Source organism: Microtus pennsylvanicus, chromosome 7 (assembly GCF_037038515.1).
Source record: "Microtus pennsylvanicus isolate mMicPen1 chromosome 7, mMicPen1.hap1, whole genome shotgun sequence".
Classification (NCBI taxonomy): domain Eukaryota; kingdom Metazoa; phylum Chordata; class Mammalia; order Rodentia; family Cricetidae; genus Microtus; species Microtus pennsylvanicus.
This window is the reverse complement of record NC_134585.1, coordinates 31,784,403-31,801,366: the sequence shown is the minus strand read 5'-3', so window position 1 is coordinate 31,801,366 and position 16,964 is coordinate 31,784,403. Positions and strand designations below refer to the sequence as shown.

Below are 16,964 nucleotides of genomic sequence, written 5' to 3'. Positions count from 1 at the left end.
AAATGAGAGACGGTAATAGTCTGGTTCAAATTATGCAGTGATAAATTTGTGATGAGTATATATGTTGTGTAGGCATGCACACTTACATAGAAGGAAATCTAAAAATGTTATTAACGGATACTCCTGAGCCACAAACTATAAGAACCTTATTGACTTTCGTATGCACATTTCTTCTGAATTCTTTATGTTGGATATGCATTATTCCTAACACTCACTAGCCTTTGTTTTGAGACAAAGTGATGGTGAGAATGTAGAAAACTGAAAACCTTGTGAACTGTCATTGCCATGAGAAACATTAAAACCAGGAGGATGCTATGACCTAAAAATAAATTATATATCCAAAAGCACTGTCTCCAAACCATTAAAAACAGCATGACGCTGTGCTATCCAAAAGCACTAGAAGCAGGGTCTTAGAGAAACGCACACTCATGTACACAGCCACATGACTCCACAGGCAAGAATCAGGAACAACCCTAGTGTTCCCTGACAGACCGATATGTCAAAGAAGTATGCCTTGCCATACAATGAAATAACATTCAACCTTAAAAAGATATCAGATTTTGTTATGAGTTATACAATGTTATAGGATAAATTATGTCCCATCTCCTAGAACTCACATGCTGGAGCTTTAAGACTTCAAGATTTGACTGTAGGATGGGTAATTAAGTTCAAATGAAGTTGTCAGAGCAGGTTCTAATCCAATCTGACTGGTGTCCTCATCAGAAGAGGAGATCTGGACACAGGCACCAGGGATGCCAGCGCACAGAGCAAAGGCCATGTGCAAAAGCAGCAAGAGGCCAGCCACCTGCAAGCCAAGAGCACAGACCGCAAAGGAAACTGAGCCTCCTGACATCTTGATCTTAAGCCTCCAGCCTTCAGAGGGGGAAGAAAACAAGTCAATACCATTTAAGCCAAGCAGCCTTTGGCATTCTGTCAGTGTGGGCCTTGAAGACACTACGCTGAGTCAACTAAGCCAGACACAGACAGACAGACTGGATGATTCTACATATACACAGTACCAAAATAGTCAAATTCAATGAGGCAGAAAGGGAAGAGATGAGCCAAAAGCCGGGGAGTAAGGAAATAAGCACTTGTCTAACAAATGTGGTTGCTGTTTACAAATGAAAAATCCTAAAAACTGGTTCCACGACAGATACTGAACTGAACTTTAGAACACCTAAAAAGGACAAGCCGGTAAGCGTCTCATGGCGTACAGAGAGACAGTTTACACAGAGAAATATCTTTGATATGTGCACGTGGAGAATTAAAGGTACAGCAATACTGAATTATTGCCCCAAACAGAAAATAATAATTACATAGTCAAAAATAAGAGACTTATTACATGGATTCCTGCACCATCTGCTAAACAGATCTAGAAACATTAATAACCCATTTACAATATGCATCCTGTTGCTGTGACCTAACACCTGGCCAGAGCAATTTAAGGAAGAAAAAAGTTTGTTTTGGCTCATGGTTCGGAAGGATCTAGCCCATCCTGACACAGACAAAATGGCGTTAAAAACACGAGTTTGCTCACCTTGCCTCCGCACTCAGGCAGCAGAGGAAGATGAAGCTGGTGTCCAATCAGCTGCCTCCCTCTTGCCCTTTTGTGCGGTGTGGGACTCCCTCCATGAAGTGGTGTTGCCCACACTCAAGGTAGGTCTTTCTTCATCAGTTACTCGTCTATGTAAAAAGCCTCACAGACATACTCAGAGCTAGACCTCCTTGGTGTTCCAGATCAAAGTACCTTCCCAAAATGTCCCAACCATAGTAAGTTAAGTTCTTCCCTTGTTTTTACTTATTGTTTTTTAATGTCTATTCATAGAATATAGTTTGATCATATTCTTTCCCCTCTGACCTACCAAGTTCTATCCAACCAACATCATATGTTTATTCATTCTCTCCTCCATCTCTCAAAAAAATCAAAACAAACCAAGTATCAAAACAAACACACACACATAAATGGAAACCCCATTTTGTGTCAGTCAACTACCCTGAGATAACAGTAAACATTAGGCATAACTCTCCAAGATCTTCGTTTCTATGCATATGTGCACGGGGAGCATGCATGAACAGGCATGCAAGTACACACATATGTGCGTATGTAGGTGCATGGCACAATGTCCTGCTCTGTCATTCTATGGCTTATTCCCTTGAGACTGGGTACCGCATTTAACCTAGAGTTCACTGATTAGGGTAGACTCTAGGTTGGCAGGCCAATGAGCCCCAGTGGCCTTTGCGTCTCCGTGCTGCCCCTTTCCCCATGCACAAAGATCACACACACACACACACACACACACACACACACACACACACACACACACACAGGTATATGCACCCACATCCAGCTTTGTATGTGGACACTGGTGATCTGAATTCATGTCTTCCTGTTTTCACAGCAAGTACTCTTATCCTTCTCCCCAGATACTAATTTATCTTTTTCTAGTACAGGGTTTCAGGAGCACAGGCTGGCCTAAAACTCACGACATAGCTGAGGATGCCCTTTAACTCCTAATAGCTGATCTTCCTACTTCTACTTCCCACGCGTGGGATTATCAAGTATGCACCACCGTGATGGGCTTCCTAGCTTGATTTCTAACATCATCATCCAAACAAAAGAATTAGGGTTACTTAGAGAATTAGCACATTTTAAGAGTAGGGTTAAAAAGAAAATATATAAAGATTGGTCTGCGATACCTTGCTGTGCAAAAAGCAAGAAGTTGCTCAAGATAACAGTACCACGATAGAGTGTATCGATTAACGGCACTCAGGAGTCAGCTGTAACATCTTCCACTGGCTAAAGTTGAAAAATCTGAACAAGTTCAGAACAAGTTGTACTGGGTTACCTAAGCAGGACACTGACAAAAACAAATTCTTAAACACATAAGTAAATGGGGTAAGGAAGAGACAGGATGCATCTCCCGTGCAGAAAAATTCCAAATGATTTATTTGGATATTCCATGCCTTTAAGCACCACTCTGTAATCTCTAAGAACTATAGCTACATGTAACAACATAAATATATGTGATAATGCAACACTGAATGAAAGAAGCAGGAGAGGACACCTACTATATAATTGTATCTCTACGGTGTACAAACTAAATGCACAAAGTGCCTGTAATTTATAGTCTTGGGATTGAACATAATGGCTACCTCTGGAGAGGGGATAAGGATAATGATTAGAAGGATGCCCAGGGAGAGTTCTGAGGTTCTGCAACTTTCTGTACAATCGGACTAGTGATGTGTGTTCTGCTGATGCTCAAATCAACTCACTAAACCGAACCTGACCGCTGCTTCACACTGTGCACAGCCAATTGCAGCTGTGGGCTGAAGCCCATTCTGATGCAATGTGGGGACTGTTTTTTAACTCTTCTCCATATGGTAATCCAACTGACTAAGCGCCAGTCTTTAAAAAGACCACATGCCCTCGAGGCTTTGCAGAGCCAAGACTGGTAATATTTCAGGTCTTTTACACACAGGCAGAGAGAGAGAGAGAGAGAGAGAGAGAGAGAGAGAGAGAGAGAGAGAGAAGGAAGATGAGAAGACCATTCCTGTCTATCTTTGCACTAACACTACATGCCTCAATGACTGCAGATTTAATAAAGTTTGTGAAGTAAGTCCTAGAATGAATTTCCAAGACTGGCTTGTCATTCCTGATCTTTTGTACTTTTAATACTTACACTGCAATCAGTTTGTCATCATCCAATGATAATTCCACATACGACTAGAACTCATTTGGAGTTCAGATGTATTATATCTTTATGACTTCTCTTGTCAAATGTATAAGCTTGAATGTGGAGCTTCCTTTCAAAAGCCACACATTCACCAGGCAATGGTGGCACAAGCCTTTAATCCCAGCACTTGGGAGGCAGAGGCAGGTGGAGTTCAAGGATAGTCTGGTCTACACAGCAAGTTCCAACATAGACTCCAAAACTACACAGAGAAACCCTGTCTCAAAAAAATTATGTGTGTATAGCATGAGCAAGAAATGAATCTCATTATTAAAAAATAAAAATTGAAAGCAGAAAACAGCACAGAATTTTTATTTCTCACATTATCTTCAAGTAATAATCAGCTCTGATTTGCAAAATGGTCTGTGAATCCTTAACAAATAAGCATTTCCCACTTGCTGTTTCTCTTAAAGGGAAAAATCTATACAGGTTTATCAGAGTTCATAGAAAATGCAAATTCTGTAGCATTCTTCTACAAAACTTTGAAGAACCTTTACAACCGTAATTTGTACACAGATAAAAAGCTATACATCTGTAAAATCCTATGACTCTTCAACATCTGTCTACTTCTCCACTGCAGTGCATAAATCATGCAAAGGAATTCACACAAGACATAATATAGGCACCAAATTATTTTGATTTAATTCTCAATAAGAAGTGAAGCAGTAACTTGTTACTTGAGACTAGAGAATCAATACCAAATGCTTGTTCTTAGATTGCTTATCACTCCACTCATGCACGGAGCTTGAAGAGCTGACACATTAGCATTGACAAGGGGATTGCTCTATTTGTTTTCCAAAGGTTTTCCCTGCATGACTCTATACTTAGTTCTATGCCAAGGAAAATCAATTTCTTTATTCAACGTGTCAATCTGAAAACATACATAGAAACAATGATTCTATGGCAACCTATAAAAAGTACACTGAACAGTACTGTAAGATGAAAAAGGTAAAACATTGTTTTATGCACAATATAGAAACAACAAAAAATTATCATATCAATAAAATTCTCATTCTTCTAAATATAAGCTTAAGTGTAAAAAAAAATAAAACAGAAATGAAATCTAACCAACAAAATCAGTAGGACAGACTAGTCTCTATTCTCAAACACACCAATCTCCTCATTTCAGAATTATTTAAAAATTTCCTCAGAAAGATTAGCTTCTGCCAATACAAAAGTTCAGAGACACCTAATTTTTCCTTTTTAAATTTGTTTAATCTGCAAAGGCTTTCTAGACTATAATATTGGTGCATGTTTATAGAATATCAAAAAAGAAACGTTTTTCTTTCAACTGTGGTTTTGAGTGATACTAAAATATACTTTGCATAATAAAGAATTGATGTGGAATTACAGATGCCAGGCTTTTGATCTAGCACCCATAAAAGAGCCCTTAAAAAGATATGTACAAGCTACCAAAGCAGAAAGCAACACAATACACAGGCCCATTATCACATGCACTCACCCAACAAGGTCGCTCAAGCCCACTGTGTCTGACGTATTAAATGTCACCAGCATTAATTGTTTCATGTGAGTTTTCTTTTATTTTAATGGATGAGTGTTGCTCCCCGCCACTGTGAGGACCTGGCTCCTGGCCTCTGGGAACGACTCAGATCCTTTTCTTGTTGCTCATTGCTCTGGGGATCACTACACACCCAAACCTCAGCTCCTGTATCCTCACGGCCACCAACAAAGCGCACAGCTACAACGTGAGTACTTTACCTGTGCCAGCCATGTCCCTCCCCCACCCGTTCTCTACCCACATACAAATCCCTCCATTATAATTATGGTCTGGCATCACTTGCATGCACAAGTTACAATATGTTTTACAGATACAAGACCCAACCTAGCCTCACATCAATTTTACCAAAACAAAGATGTCAGGAAAACGTACTTCACCCTACAGCATCCTGTAGGAAACATTCTGTTTGCTAAGAGAATTCTCACAGAGCTAGCCAAACTTCCTCGCTAGCCAGAAGCCTTGCTGGTGAACAAGGAGCTTCCAAACCACAAAGAATGAATCACATCAATGCAACCAAAGTCACCAGGCTCACCAATTATGAGCAGGACCACTGCAGTCAAATGACTCCTCAGGAACCCGATGGCCCTGAGGCTCCCACAAACAGAGCAACCTGATCACATCTTTTTTCCAGTCTTAGTGGAGAAGGCTGCATATAGGTAGCACACACTCCAGATAGTAGGCTGCCCTAGAGAAAGCACAACTTGGAGTCACAGGCCTCAGGGTCAGTCCTAGCTCTGCCTTTCTGTTTACAAAAGCAGCTGATGAGGAATAACCATCCTTTTTATCCCTGGATCCTAAAACGTAGCTGTGTCTGCAACACTCTGAATGTGTCTGCAATACTCTAACGTAAAGGAAGGGGACTGACTTATTAAGCACTTGGGGTCTCTGGGTAGAGCTTTCCAGATGTTGAAAACTAAGGACCTAACACTGTGATGCATGCCTTTTTATGCTGAGATGCCTTGAAAGTCTAGGGAACTGGTAAATATGGACATTTTCTGTATGCTGTAATGTTATAGGGTGTGTTGTAAGTGCAGAAGCATGGAACTGAGATGGTAGTGCTTGAAGAAACATGGCCTGGACAACCGAGTTTTTTTTTCTCGGTCCCTTGAATTTCCTCATCTACCTCTCAGTTGCTCCATGCACAGAGACAGGTAATTTATATGATTCTAACCAAAACTGAAAAGGCAGAGCAAGCTTTAAGAAAGTAAGTATTGTTTTTCAGACTTTACTGGTGTGGGAGGTCCTTCTGTCTGTGTGTTACTTTTATTGATTAATGAATAAAGAAAATGGCTTGGCCTATAGCAAGGTAGAACTTAGGCAGGAAAAGCTAGACTGAACGCTGGGACAAGAGGGTTGGAGTCAGGAGAAGGTATGGAACGCCACCTGAGACAGAAATGCCCGAACCTTGCTGGTAGGCCACAATCCTCGTGGTAAAATATAAAATAATGGAAATGGGTTAAATTAAGATGTAAAAGCTAGCCAATAAGAAGTTAGAGCTAACAGGCCAAGCAGAGAGTTAATTAATACAGTTTCTGTGCGGTTATTTCAGGAGTCTCGGCAGCCAGGAAATAAGTGGCCTCCTACTATACTTTATCACACTCTGTCCTGGCAACTGTCTCCCTCTTACCTTCAGGTCACACGGGGTCTTAAGGATCTGACTTATACTGGTCTCCCCAAGCCCCCACGTTTAGTAGCCATAGAACTGCCCCATGTGATCATAGCCCATTAGTGCCTCATTAGCTCTTCTAATGCATAACTTCATGATATTAGGACGAGATGAAGAAAATAAGATTTTTCAATACGCTCACTGTGGGGTTAGGAGATAATAGATAAAATATTCAGAAAAACAGGACAGATGAAGAAAATAAGGTTTTCAATACGCTCACTGTGGGGTTATGAAACAAATAAAATATCAGGAAAACAGTTGGGCGTGGTGGCACATGTCTTTATTACTAGCACCAGGGAAGGAGAGGCAGGTGGATCTCTCTGAGTTCAAGGCCAAGCAGGTCTATAAAGAGAGTTCCAGGACAGCTAGTACTGTAACACAGAGAAACCCTGTCTCAAGACAAACAAACAAAAAACCAAAGACCAAACCAAAACAGGGAAAAATATTCAAGGAAAATACATTTTCATCTTTTCTTATATTTAAAATAAATTATTCCAACTCATTGAATTAAAGAATCATGATTTCTAAATAAACCCATAAAACAAGAGGAAAACAGGTCTTCCTAGTTATTAAAGCAATGAAAAAGAACAGAAATATATACTTCTATACATCAAAACACTACCACAAAGTTAAAGAACCAACAGTAAACTTGGCATAGTCATTTATAACTGGCATTTTACCACTGGGAAGCCTAAGGCAAAAGGGTCAGGAGTTCAAAGTCATCCTTGTCTTCACTGTCTATGCCTTGGAGACCAGCCTAGGCTACACAAAACCTTGTCTAAAAGGAGATACACAAAGAGATAAACTGAGGGAAAATATTTAAGACAGAAGAGGTATTAATATATATAAAGATAATAAACATATAAAATCACAAGCTGGAGTTAGGACATGAGTGGAAAGAGAGAGGAAGAGGTGAGGCTCGTCATTGATGCAAGAACAAAAAATTGCAAACGATAATTATCACTTTACCTAGCAGGCAGGTAAATAACTAAAAATCATGGCCCTCAATCTAGATTATTCTAGCAAGAAATTGTATATGTTCCTTCTGGCACCAAAATGGATAAATCTTTCTGAAGGGAAATTTCACAATTTATCAAAAACTCTATATAAAAGTTTACCACTTCAAATCAATACTTTCATCTGTAAGAATTTGCTAAAGGGAGATAGAGACTTGGCTCATCGCTCAAGAGGATGGGCTGCTCTTCCAGAGAAGGAGGACTCGACTTCCTGGTCCACTCAGTGGTTCACAACTATCTGTAACTCCAGTTCTAGGCAATCCAAGAGTCATCTTGTGTCCTCAGAGGGCACCAGGCTCACAGGTGGTATGCAGACATACATGCAGGCAAAGCAACATACACATAAAATGCATCTCAGAAGAACCAAAGAAACCGTCGGCAGTATATGCAACACCTTCTCATGAAAGTACTCAGCACAGCACAGGCTCATGTAACCATCAGAACACTAGGAAAGGAAACTCAACAGGACGGCTAGACAAGCTGAACATTAGCAATCTGTTCTCAGAGCAAATGTAATGATATCTAGTGATAAATTCAAGATTGAAAACTCTACAAGTATAATCCATACATATGAGAAAGTATCAAACCTGACCATACATATTTCACATACAGAGAATCATGTGCTGCTTTACAATGGGGATGCATTCTTAGAAATGCGTCGTTAGACAATTCTGCCAATGTGAGCATCATAGAGGGCACAAAAAAACAAGGCAGCCACCATGTCACCAGACAACGCAATCTTATGGGACCACCACATGCATGACAGCTTGTCTAGCAACATTCTGAAGTACAACATAACCATGTCTGTGTATGTCAGAGGGGCTGGGAAAGAGAGGAAAGGCACGGGGAAGGGGAGGGGGGAAGTAAGTAGAGACGCGGGAGGACAGGACACCTACATAAAAAGGCCTAAAACAATGCTCTCAAGTACAACTTTAAAGGGTTTTATGAGTTTGTTTTTCTTGATAATTATATGAATTGGGACTCTATAGATATCATAATTATACAACTAAAAGAAAAACTTTCTAAGTTGATGCTTCAAATCAGAAAAGCTTTGGCTTTGTCCTCTCATTTAGAAAGGCCTCATCAAGCCACGAAGGACAAAAGGAAAATACCAAGATGAAAGAGCAACAAAGGCACAGAGAGAGAGAGAGAGAGAGAGAGAGAGAGAGAGAGAGAGAGAAACAGATAGACAGACAGACCAGTTCAGGGCCCAGGGATATCTCAGCAGAGGTGGTGGCATGTCTCCTGTCTGCTTTTCTGCATGACAAGGGGGCTGCTTCTTGCCCAGAGATGAAAACAAAACAACCATTTATTCCCTTAGCTCATTCTCTCCAGGATTACAGAATCAAGACCATGTCTCACATTGTTCTAAAACTGAAAAGCAAACCCAGCAATATCAATACCCCCGCCCCCTGGTAACACAGAGACACTTATCAGTAAAGAAGCTGGACGAAGCAAAGAGCTTTTACAGAAAGCCACTAAACAGAGGAAACAATCTCGATCATTTTGGGAGCTGGAAACCCAAAGACGGTTTTGACTTTACTGCCCACGTACTTTACAAACACTGGGGAATGGGAACAAAGGCGGCACATAGCCTACAACTGGGGGTACAGAGACTGGCACCAGTCCCAACAACTCCCGTGACTGTCACCAGGACATACGTCTGCATGGGGAAGTCCACCATGGGAAAAAATATCAGTGGCTTAGTCTGTGTCTTTGGGACAGGAAAATGCAGCCTGTTTCTTTTCTTGCTTAATTGGGGTTGGGCTGGTGTTTTGGATTTTTTTTTCTGCTTTTGAATGTTTCTGAAATCAATTTATTTTACTCTTATCATGAGAAAAACAACTTTACAGCAGTTTTGAAATGTATAATTGGATAAATGAAGTACCACCTCCACTTTCCTGTTCAGAAATCTATGCTGGTGCTAGAGAGAAAGCTCGGCACTAAGGGCACTTGTGCTATTGCGAAGAACCGGGCTCAATTCTCCTCACTCATCCTGTTGAGACGCTCTCAACTGCCTGTAACATCTAGTGCCAAGCACCGGCACAGACAAGCAGATACCACACACCCCCAACACACACACACACACACACACACACACACACACACTTAAAAAAATCTACCATCACTTCCTAGCATAGTTCCTCTCAAATTCATATTCTTTCAAGGGATTTCCGCCAGATTTGATGACTGGACACTTCACATGACATGGAACTCCCTGACCTACTCTTTCATGACTCTCCCCAAACAGTCCTGCTGTGTGTCCATAGCTAGATCTCCAGGGACTGCTCCCAGTGTACAGCACTCACGGGTCTCTGCTCACCTGACTCCGGTTAAAACGCCAGCTGTCTCTCCTCCATAGCGAGCCCTCAGGCAGCAGCTTGCCTTCCCATACACTAAAGCTGTTCTTATTTTCTCTCTAGGATGGAGGCACGTCAACTTGCTTCTCCACAACACTTGATGACTTCCCTACAAGACACTGGGTGAACATATGAGAAATACACTTCCACCTTCACCATTCTACTTCTTAGACATCTCCCATACAGTCTCTCTTGACCTCCGCCTGATGAACATCTCATCAGCACCCCTAGCCCCAAAAATCCAAATGCTGTGCCTTCTTTCTGAGGGGTCGGACACCATCATGACACAATTGTCCCTATTTCACAATCTCACCTTATCACAGAAACACACCCGTATGCTCATCTATCTTATTTTTCTTGTTGGACCTTTCTAAGTCTATAGTCATTCACACCTAGATGCCCAGTGTTTTTAAGTACTGTGGCAATTACTCCTTACAGCCTACCCAATCAGATTGCCATTTTCTTACAGAGAGACAAAATGGGACGAATCCCATAGACGTGTCTTCACACAGTGCACTACAAAAAGGAAGACCCCCAAATACCCAGGCTACAGCATTGTCCTATTCCAGAAAGACAGCCATAGGGGTTTGATTGTTTTATTCTTGTCCTTCCAACAGCTCCTGGAGACCACAGCACCATATACAAGACTCAGAGAGCCCACAAGTCCAAGAACACAGTATGATCAACAACGGGAGAAATGAAAACACTGCAAGAGGGTCTGGAGAGATGGATCAGCAGGTAAGAGCCCTGGAGGTCCTGGGCTTAATTCCCAGCACTCACAGGGCAGCTCACAACCATTATAAAAGTAATCCTAGAACTGAGATCCCCTCACCTGCTATACAGATATGCAAGCAGGAAAAATGTCTCTAGAATAATACATATTTATTTCCTAGGCCTCTGTAAGACTAGAGCGAGCTCAACTTTTCAGACGGTTGCATTCAGCAGCTCCTTCCACAGGCAATAGTTATGGTAGCAGCAAACCCAAGTTGGGACTCAGGAGCACAACTTTCTAGATTCCTACCAACAGAGAAATGGTCAGCATCCTTAGCTGTGAAGTGGGCACAGTCACGCCTGCCCTGTGTATCTTTTGGAGAAAGGCAAGTCATTACCCTGTCATTTTGAAGCAGAATTTATGTAAAGGAGTTGTTTAATTCTGCTAGACAACACAAGAAAAACTGACATCAGTGATAAAACATTAAAATCTGTAGATCGTGTTCTGCCAGAGTTGACTTTGTTACAACTATTGCTAAACCTTATTATTAACTTCCTTCAGAGTAACCAAGGTGTAGGGTTTGGAGTGGTGGTTCTCCCTAGTGAGATAAAAGGGTCTGGATTACTAACTTGGAATCTCTCCCTGGAGGAGAGAAGTGGACACCCTTCACGTATCTCAATGTCCCTGTGGTCCAGGTGGCAGAGACTCACTGCCTGCACTGCCCAGTTACCACTGACACTTGAACGCTCCTCTCTCCCTCGTCTGACAGTTAAGCCAACCCAGGCCTCTGGATCTTCTCAAAGAAACCAACGGTGCAAATGTGTATAACCTCACAAAGGTCAAACTTGAATGTGACTGATGGTTCTGTGAGACATATCTCACAAAGGTGTTCTGTCTTCTAAATAAGTTCCAAGTCCACAAACATGGTGGTACATTCTATAGAAACTTCTGATGATGGACCTTACCCCACAAAGGGCTGTGAACTCTGGGAAGCAGGGCCTTTGATGCATGCATTAGAAGAGATCACATACATACTATAAGAATACATATGCAGGGCACTATCAAAGTTTTCCTTAAAGACATCATGCTAAATAAATAGCTATTCTGGTAATGGCAAAGGAAGTCCCGATTTGGAGTGCAGAGTCACCAAATCTGCAGTGTTTAGTGTTCAGACAATGGGCAAGAAGCTGAAGTGAGACTTTGTGCATGTCTAATTAATCAAATAACCTCTGTGCCACTTATCTTTGGAACTGGCATTACAAAACCCCCCTCATGCCCCCGAATCATATAAATCCCATGGTTTCCTATTCATTAAACCCAGCTGGGCCCGTGCTGATGTGTCATATTTTGACATGTAACCACAAGGGATGCACAATCAAAATTAAGAAGAGACCTTAGCTGAAATTGGCATGCCCTACTCCAATGAACAATTTATGCCCACACGTGGCTAAAGCTGCATATTTCTTCTCCAAATGATGAGTATTAAGCAGGTAGAAACACAGATGCACACAATCCAATGGTGCATTTTGCATAAAACATTTCCTTCAGCTTTCAACCAAACACGTAGAAAGGATATTTACACCACAGCTAGTACGCAGGCTACTATTACACAGAATTATATGCAGACTTTCAATACTATGACCATCATATTTACTGAATAGCCCTGCCGTGTTAATGACATCATATTCTTCCCGTGCTTTACACTCCCCATGGCTTCCCTCTGCATCGAGAATTGATGTCAAACTCATCACTATCACCTGCTAGGCCCCTACCCTGTCCTGCTACCCGCTCCTCATCCTACAACCTCAGCACCCCCGCCACACCCCCGCCCCACCATAGCTCATACTGCCCTGCCATGCTGGCCTTCCTTCTTTGTTCTTTGTGTCTTGAACAGCCCTGTCCCTGCTGTTTCTTTTGTTTCCAAGGCTTTTCACCCAAACCTCTGTGTGGCTCACTTCTCCGATCTCAGGTCAAATGTCACCCTGCCAATGGGCCTCCCTGGCCACCCCAGTGAGTGCTGACCTGCACCTGCCATCAATCTCTGTCACGTCCTCATCTCCCATCTCATTTTTCTTTACAACACAAATACATTCCAGTGGGAAGCACTCTGCTTCTGAGGGATCATCTGGCCACCAACACGTAAGAACACCAATCGCTTCCACCGCTGTGTCTGAAACCGTTACTGGCATACAATGGGAACACGGCGCTCATGTGGTACATAAGCTACTGTAGATGAAGCAAGCTGCAGACATGGTGCAGACCCCTGTGGAGGCATCAAATGATTAGGATATTAATGGACAAACAGGCAAGCGACACAGAAATGATGGTTAGGTGATGGGATCTGGAGAAACAGGAAAACCCACTGAATCCAAGACAAAACACAGACCTTGTGCTGTGCTTTGGACATGGTCTAGGTGCTCCCCATGGGTGTATTTGTTAGAAGTATGGTGGTGAGAGGTGGGGAGGGGGTCCTAAGAGGTGGGGCCTGCTGAGGGTGATTAGGTCACTGGCAGCGTGCAGAACTGAAGTGGAGTGCTCTCCTAGGACTGGCAAAATGGTTACTTCTCTTGAGGAGGTTTTAAGGAAAAAATGAAGCCTCCCCTGTCCTCATCCTGGCATCCTGCCTCATCATGTGACTCTAACCACTCACCTGTGCTCTTTGATCACAGTATGACCCATGCTCTGAGATGGGATGTAACTGGAGGGATGGTGACAGAGCTGGTTCCATGCAGCTTGGACCTTCAGCTCCCAAAATTGTGAGTTAAGTAAGTATTTAGCCTCCACAATTATTTCAGTGACAGGAACGCTCTAATACACCTGCACCAAGACGACTGAGGTTTGAGATGGAAGAACTTGAAGAACCTGGGTGGATATATGAACTCACACACTGCCTGAACCCTCAGAGTTGCTCAGCCAATACTTCATTTGAACACATACATGAAGAAAGATCTCAAACGTAACTTTAGGTTCCGAACACATACATGAAGAAAGATCTCAAATGTAACTTTCGGTTCCTTAGCTGATGTTTTTAAAGAGCCATTCCCGTACAGTTCCTACTGGCTGCTCTCTCTGGTGAAAACCTACTAGACGCGCGGGTGCTGAACGGGAAGCTGGAGGAAATCCGCCCGTGAATACAGGTGAAAGGCAACTCTGAAGAATGTTTCGCTAAGTGGGAAGGATTTCTTTTAATCCCTAAAAACTTCAAAGAGGCTTTGCAAGTGCAAACAGACTTCAGCTCTTCCACATTTTTCATGCCCAGAAACTGGGACATTAAAATGCCAGGAACCCCTTCAATATCAGAACCGTGTGATAAACGCTGGAGAAACTCTCCAGCGTCCAAGATCACTCCTGCGGAGCTGCCAAAGAACCAGATGCTTCTGTCAGAAGGGTATCAATTTGGCTCTGAATAAAGTTGTGGCCTCATCCCCAAATGAGAAGGGCAGGTGGGGATGGCAGTGTGGGCTGCTGTTCCCCCACAGCCTCGGGAAGCATCCTTCCCTAAGAGCCAGACTGTGCTGCTCCCCAGCTGGGAGACTTGTACAGAATACACAGCTCCGCTGCACATAAGAAATGGGGACGGGGAGGGCTTGGGAGAGGGCAAAATGTGCAAAATGAAGTGATGTTGCGATGTCCAGAAAGGTAAAAAAAAAACTGGACTCGTGTTTTATTTTTAGAGAAAATGAACAAAGATAAATAAAAGGTCTCCACAAGATGCTAAAACATAAAACATTCTTAGCCACCAATGCACACAACAGAACAACTGTTTTCACGACTGTGTCTGTCCGACACATCAGGCAAGAGAATGGCGAACCTGTAAAAGGCACTATTCATGGGTATCCGTCTCCACCGACTCTGGGGAAACCAGCATGAAGACTGGGGTTTTCTAATAGTTACTGCGGTTTTCACGTTTTATGCTGTAAGGAGGCCCAGTCTCCAGCTCTACATTTGCAGCTCACAGAGTTGGTTCGTGTTTAAATTCGCTGCCAGAATTATTTTGTCGCCGTCTTTAACCCTGGCCAGCCCCCTGAGAGCACATGTGCTCTGGGCTTTCCTAATCAGCAGCTCGCACCTGAGCATCTGACTCCAGTAATTAGATCTCGCCACGCCAGAGTCCTCTCTTCCCATCTGGCCACAGGGTCTGGACTGAACACATATCTAGGAGCTGTGACTTCAGCCTTTTCACTACTTCCCTCTGCCACAAGGTGCCTGGGTCCTCGATTGCCATGCCCTTGGTGCCTGAAGGGCATAGCCCACATTTTCATCTCTTTCCTGCCTTGACATCTATCAGGATCCTGTCCCATGGAAGACAGCCCCTAAACACTCACTTACTGATACTAACACTCTGTAGGTTCATGTTGGGGAAAACATTCTGATTGAGATAGCTTTCTCTTTCCATTTGCCTCTGTCCACTAAAAGACACATATTGGGGGTGGTAACAGCTCAGTGTGGAAAAACTGAATATTCCAAATACCATAGCCTTCTCTCTCTTCCTTCAGAGCCTCGGTTACAGAATACAACAGATCTCAAGCTCTGTAGCTGTTTCCAAGATGCTTTAAAAAAAACATCCGAATGCCAACATAAGTTCACTTTCCTGACCCACTACTGCAGCAGCTGAAGGGCAACATAATAAAATTCCCTAGGCAGTAAAAAAAAACGCACACCATCTCACCTCCTTCTCTGTGGATGGGCCCGATGTTTGCTGCTTCGCTGGCCACTGGATGATCGGCGTGGCATAAAACTGAGTATTCAGCGTAAACAATGAACCTCAGAGGGTGACCTCTGAGCTTTGCTGTGGGAGTACTCGGTAAGTTTACGTCACTTGAAAAATAATCTATAAACGTGCCAGAGGAGAAAAAGCTGTGTCCCGAAAGGCTTGGCTTTCTAGACGAGGGCAGCCGGCTGCTGTCTGGCCCTCCAGCTGGTCAGACCCTTGCCTTGCACTGTGAGGTAGATATGAAGGGGCAGGCAGGAACCAGCTTCAGGGAGCACAGGATAGGACAGCTCTCTGCTCTGGGAAGGAAAGCCTCTGGAGCCCCAGAGGATCAGTTCCAATCTTATCAACAGAGGCTCACATGCACCTCATTAACTTGGCTGTAATGGTGCTGGTTGAGAAGACAGCAGAAGGAGGGAGGACAGGCCAAGGCAGCAGAGGTGTACAGGGGAAGCCACTGGCAGTGTCATTATCCCAGGGTCCAGTGCCAGTCAGAGACTAAAAGCACCGGAAAGCCAAGAGGAGTTAAACACCAGCAACAGCCAAATTTCTGCTAGAACTCTGCCTCTACGCCATGGTTGCTCTGCGTCTATGGTTACCTGCAGCAGTGGTTGCAACTGTGGATTTCTGTTCTGCGTGTACAGTTACCTGCAGTATGGCCTGCAATTGTAGACTCCTGCTCTGCCTCTACGGTCACCTGCAGCAGTGGCTGCAACTGTGGATTCCTGCTCCGCCTCCACAGTTACCTGCAGTGGTGTCTGCCTAACTGTGGGCTGTTAATAAGCCGAACAGAGTTCCATTACTGAGCTCCCACCACATGCGACCTCTCTGTATTCTGCTAAGGAACACATAAGCTCCCCCTCTAAGAGCCTCAATTAACATTAAGCATTTTAAGTGAGGTCCTTCAAAATATGCATACACATACACCTGCCTTTAGGAGCATCTGTCAATACTGATCCATGGCTTAGGGCAGGTAACTAAACCTCTTTGTGAAATGGGAGTAATAGAATGAGTGGTGCACAAATGGCACATAATAAACACTGGATATGCTGAAATAATATTTTAAAAATAACACTGAGCATCTCGCTCTCACTGAACATCTGAAATAGTAAATACTCCAAGCTTGCAAATACTTTAAGCATTGCGTCAACAGAATTTAGATTTTTCGGATGAGGGGTGTTCAGCTTCTGTGGGACAATGGTCTTGTACCCTAGAAAGTTTTGTCCCTTGTATTGGTTTTTAAAAACGC

The 16,964-nt window shown here is 43.1% G+C and overlaps 1 protein-coding gene across 6 annotated transcripts in view; it reads right to left on the bottom strand.

Moving 5' to 3' along the window:
• The window catches only part of Aff3 (ALF transcription elongation factor 3), a 498,774-nt gene that overhangs the window by 389,071 nt on the left and 92,739 nt on the right, over nt 1-16,964 (bottom strand). The gene's annotated exons all lie outside the window — the stretch shown is intronic.